The sequence below is a fragment of the Sturnus vulgaris genome, chromosome 5 (assembly GCF_052056855.1).
Source record: "Sturnus vulgaris isolate bStuVul1 chromosome 5, bStuVul1.hap1, whole genome shotgun sequence".
NCBI lineage: Eukaryota > Metazoa > Chordata > Aves > Passeriformes > Sturnidae > Sturnus > Sturnus vulgaris.
Window position 1 is genome coordinate 55,867,298 of NC_142247.1, and position 6,000 is coordinate 55,873,297.

The following is a 6,000-nucleotide window of genomic DNA, read 5'->3' on the forward strand; positions in this document are numbered from 1 at the left end:
TCAGTGATGCTACTCAAAGAATATTTGTTTTAGAAATGTCATTATTTTCTTTTTTTTTTTTAGTAAAGGCAAGTAAAAACAACTATTCAAATGTCAAGTCTGCATTGACATCCTGGTTCATTAGATATTGCATTGCAGTGGTTACTCATCAAAGTGAGTTCCACCATATTAATTTTAATGTGTTCTAAATTGGTTGTTAAAACCTTGATGTTGCAATAATTTTGTACTGAATGAGGAGGGTGTGATTTTACGTAATTGTTGTGAATTAGAAAACAAACTGGATATTATTCCAAGAAAAAATAGAGATTGAAAGACTGGAGAAATTCTCTCTTTATTATATTTCAGATAATTAGCATTTATAACTGAGGAGAACTAATGATCTAGAGGAAGGAAATTTTTATGATGTACGGTTTTAACTTTATACAAAGTAACAACATTAGCTGTAATGTGAATGCCTGACAACTTTGTGTAATATAATAAGATTATACTAGAATGAGGACTATATAAGGATTTGTGGCATATTCTTTATTTGAATAAATATGTATCAGAGATATAGGGATATGAGTTAAAAAAACCAAAACTGCTTGAAATGCAAAGCTTCATTCTATTTAAGAATCTGAGTAACCTAACAATTCAATAAAATTTATAAATCTAATTTTGTTTAGGACTGCCAGAATTCAATAATGGTGAAGTGTTGTTTTTTTTTTTTCAATTAAAACCAGTCAATTAGGCAACTTTTTCCACAGCCCAAATTTAAGGCCTTGAAAAAAAAAAAGGGACTGTCATCAAAATCAAGGTCAAAGGTGAGAATTGGTGTTGGAGACCTAACAGCCTCAGAGTGAACAGACAGAATAACTCATTTTGCTTATGTAACCATGATGTGCCATGTGAGAGCTTCTTGTGCCTTCAGTACATAACTGTGTTTTTGTGGAAAAAAGGCACAATTGCATCTGTAAGTGAGCAAAAGCAAACAGTTGGTGATAGCTGAATGATTTTGTGAACTAAATCCTATTATAGAGTCAATTTAAAATAGCAAGACTAGAATAAAAATCTATAAATGTACTGTATGAATCAATAAAAATCAAAATTATTGCAACTTCGGTGGATTTCTTCATCAGAACAACAGGCCTGCTAAAACAATAGTTTCAAAAGGCCCCCACAAAAAAATATTAGTGGTGCTTATGGGTTTCCAAAATCAAGGCATAGATGCTCCTGTTCTCCTTATCAGTACATTTGGTTTGCTTACATGGCAGGAGCAAAGCTAAAAGCTTCAGGCTCCATGAATGAATCACTGCTGGCAGTTCCAGAGCTTTCCAGCCTCCTGCCTCTCTCTTGATGGACCATTGCTCCTCTCTGCTAATTGCAGATGTGCCTGCAGCCATTTCTCTTCTGCCATGTGTGGGTACCCCCGTCAGGCGTGCCTGACTCTGGGCTTGCCAGCAGTAATCCACACCAGCTGCTAACAGCCACACTGCCAAAGACACAGTTCAATAAGCCTATGATGGAGGAACTTCTTTTCAAAGTACTTAAGAGCTTTAATAGTATAAACTCTATTTCTCACCAGTAATTTATGTCTTGTGGCGTTCTTGAAGTTGGAGCTTGCAATACTGTCATGAAACAGAGGAAAGACAAAATCACTGTGTCTGGATGAAAGACTATCAAGAACATTGCATGCATAGCCTGCAGTAAAGAGTAAAATTGTGTTGATTGAACAGCAAAAATGTAATTGACACATAAAGAATATTTTTCCTCGAGAGAAAGATCATCTTTCACTGGAGTAGGTGTGTATACATCCATATTACATGAATCAGTTTGTGACTCTGACCTCACTATCTAAAATAAATATTCTGTGGTCAAATCTCCCTTAGAATTATGGAGATTCTGTAAAAAAAAAAATCTACTTTTTACCTCAGTTCTCCAGTTAATATATTTACAGAAATATAATAACAGAAAGCTATAGACACTCTAGGAAGATGACATAGTGTCCTCATGGTAAAGTCACTGGCATGTTTTAATGTCCAGTTTAAAACTGAATTTTCTCTGTGCTCTTCTAGCTATAGCAATACAAGAGAGTCTGATTCTTCTGTGATTGCTGGCAAGTAAAGCATAAATTATGTATATTCGTTCAGTGCTTCACACCAAGAAAACAGTGTTCATTGTTTATAGTTTGTTTTTTTATTGTTTGTGAACAAGCAAAGACGATGAAGAGGGAGTACCAGTCAGGAAATAACAATTGAGAAAGACTTTGGGTTGTCTTTAATGGGAGGAACTATTTCACAGGCAGGAGAGCACACAAAAACCACAAAACTAAGGAAAAGAAACATTTTTTTCATCATATACTTTGTCTGCTTACACTGTAGAATTTGTGTTTATTAATGCTTGCACTTTGGAAAGTAGGCAAGCAGGCAGACATTTGTGTGAAAAAGAGGACTCTTTAAAGGCCATAACTATTAACAATCGAATATTTTGTAGAGGTTTTAAAAAAACGAGTAAACTATTAGCAGCAACTGTTAGGATTCCAAGGGAAATATTTTTTTCTGCTAGAAATCTTTTTCCTTAAATACCAAACTTTTTGTTTCGAATGAAGTAAAAATTTTAAGCCACAAACACATCTTGTTAAATCTTTTCTATATCTTCAAAATACTACATTTAAATGAAATGTAATGAAAATATATTTGTTCCTATTGTAAACAGACCCTGGATGCCAAGTTTCATCCAATAGCCAATTTTTATGTCAGAGCTCAAAAACAATGAAAAGATAGCTCTACACAAGAATATTGACAAAACACTAACTCCAGTAAAGTGGCAAAGTAGTACTCTAATATCAGCTAGCAGAGCATTAAAAACCACAAAAAGAATCAGCTTGTGCACCATGATATCTAAGATTAATATTTTTCAATCTTATTATGTGTGAATCTTATAAAGAATATTCATCTTATTATGACTGAAAATTACTTGCTTTTTGCTAATTTGGCAAGTTTCTATTTTGAACATCTTACATACATATTCACCCATTATATATTACACGTCTTTTAATACATACAATTAAAATGTATGTTATATATTATCAAGCATCCAGCCAACAAAGGAAATATGTGCCTACAGTATCAGTCTGAAAAGGTTTTTTAAGACTAAATTAGAGTAATTTTGTTTTTTTTAGAATGAGTGAGAAAGTGAAGATGAAGGAAGGGCATAATTCTGGTTGCTAAAATAAATTTATTCTTTATTGTTCAGTACCACATGTGAATTAGCAGAAAAAAAATTAAATTTGCATTATGTTCATAGAAATATTAAGGACTTCTATGCTTACACAAAAGCCGAATTTAGCTCTCCTTTTCTTAATAACATGAAATGTATTAATGTTGAAAGGCCACCAAGTATTCAGAAATAATGAGCTCTGAAGCTTCCAGAGTCATCTAACCAATACTCAGCTGAGTTTTAATGATGAATAACTAGGCCAATCTTTTTTTGGTAACATAGAGCTAGGGATAAAACTTGGCAGAGGCAGAAGGAAAATGAAAGAGAAGCTTTGTGAGCCCGTTTACACTCCCCCTGCACACCATCCACTAGATTGCTGTGCTGCTTCCAAGTCTGCTGAGCCAGGTACTCGGAGCCATCCCTCCCCCCTCTTCTGTGCCTGTCCAATACATTTCCTGGCCTCAGGTTCTCCGTTTAAGATTTCTTCCCAGAAACAAGACGTCACAGTCCAGCTGCTCTAGACTTCATAATTAAGGCTGTCTGCTCCATTTTCCTGCCACCTTCAATGTGCTTTTTCCCAAAACCTTACATGCAGGTCTTCAGGGGCTTAAGTTTAATGCAAGATACTTCCATCTGAGCACACCACTGCATGTGAAATAACAGCCAGAGCAAACGCTAAACTAAGGTGCATGTGTTTGTGCTCTTCAGATAGACTCTGTTCTGGAGCACTTTGCACCTAGGTAAAGGTTATTTGCAGATGTTCACAAAGTCTCCACACTTTCCTTTTTTTTGGAGATTTCAGCAGTAATATCCAGCTCAGTAAAACTTTTTTCTTGTCACAGTGCAAGTGGCTTGTACTGGGCAGTTAATCTGACCACATATGAGAGAAGCAGCCTGGCTTAAAAGGCAGGCCCCCAAAGAACAAAGATAAGATAGAACTGGAGACAAACAAGGATTTAATCCAATGAGTTCCAGCCCTGGCTGCAGAGAGCTGTTGGTCAGAGGGCTGGGCAGCCTCATCTGTGAACCAGTCACAGGCGCTTACCCGGGAACATTGAAAGGGGTATATAAAGTAAGGTCAGAAGTTAATAAAGGCTTTGGTCACATGGATTACAGAGTGTAGCATCTTCTGTCTCAGACACTGCTCCGTCGCATTCAACATGTTCTTTTTTTTTTTTTTTTTTTTTTTACAAATGCTATTGCATCATGGATATGAATTTACAGGTGCACTCTTCACAGAATTGTTTCAGTATCTAAGCTGCAGCCTACCAGAACTTGCTAGGCAAATGTCTTTTACTCCATGCAGAAATGATTCTAATACACTTTATGGTCTCCAATCCCCAAAAACAAAACTTGACAGATAATAAACCAAAGGACTAGAGAGTCACTGGGAAGATGGATAAGTGAGATGTCATAAACCCCTAAACCTCAAGTCAGCCTGATGTGTGTTGATGCATTTCTTTGGACAAACATTTGTTGCATTACAAATTACAACAAATAAACTCCTCCCCACTTTTCATTGTAAAAAAGGAATTTGATTTTCTTGCAGTTATTTCAGGCTTCTCCGCTCACCTATGAAAAAAAAGTAATATGAAGGGTACTCATAAGTCCTTTGGGAAATTCTAGGGGGTTTTAATGCTGTTTGTTATTACACCTTTATGCCACCACTGTGATTTTAGTATATAGATTTCCTTAAGCTAAGAGGGACATATATTTAAAACACAACATATGAATTTAGCTACATTAGCCCTGCTTAAGTCAGTAAAAAATTTAAATCCTCACATACCTATTTGAAACCGTAACTGGTTATGTTAAAATACAGTGGTAGCTTGATTGTTTCAATGCCTTGAAAGGGAGAATTATACGAACAGAAGATGCTTTCAGTTTTGATTAACTTGATGTTTGCAAAGGCTATGTGGAGAAATAGGTGTCTGTTAAGCACTTTTGACCAAGTACAAATCAAATTATATACATGTTATTAAGAGAAATATAATATGTAAAGTCAGAAAATCATAAAAGTACATTGCTCTAACTTTTAGTTAATCTGTTTGAAATCAAATTGAATGAATTTCAACTGGTAATTGTCCTTCTAATATGAACTCCTGTAAGGATGTAAATCAGCCTCTAGGGTGTATGTTGTATGAGTTGGAAAAGAAATTTGGCAATTTTCAACAGGTGTGATGTTAATTTAAATTAGTTTACTTTGTAGTGAAATGGAAAAGAATCAAAGATAGCTGTGCTTTGGGTTAGGAAGCTAACCCATGTTGAAATTCCACTGTAATATAAAACTAGATGCTGTAATGTCTTGCACTCAGCTGTAAGAGATTAAGATAGTTCAGGGCCTCTGGAAACTTTAAAAAAAGTCCGTTTTCTCTGGCCACTACTGCAACATAGATATGTTGGTCACCCACAGTCTAGATTTTAGGTAGATTATCAGTGATGTTAAGGAAGTTATCCTAGATTTATTTTCTTGCAATATGTCACATAAAGGATATTATATGCAACTTTCCCAAACAGATTTTCTCCCAAGCAGGAGAGATTCAGCTCATTCCTCTCCATCTCCACAGTGAATACAAATTCAACATCTTAAGTGTGGCATGCTGAGTTCCTCTTAGGATTCTGTACAATGATCTACAGTTTTAAGAGCAATGATTAGTCTGTCTCACTTTATAAAAAATACAAATAACATTGTGAGGGTGTATTTTCCATTATATGGTCGTTCTCAGAGTCCTGAAGCAAGATTTCATGGCATAAACACTGAGGTTTGTTTAGAATTCAGTTTTAGACTAGTCTTATTGAGCA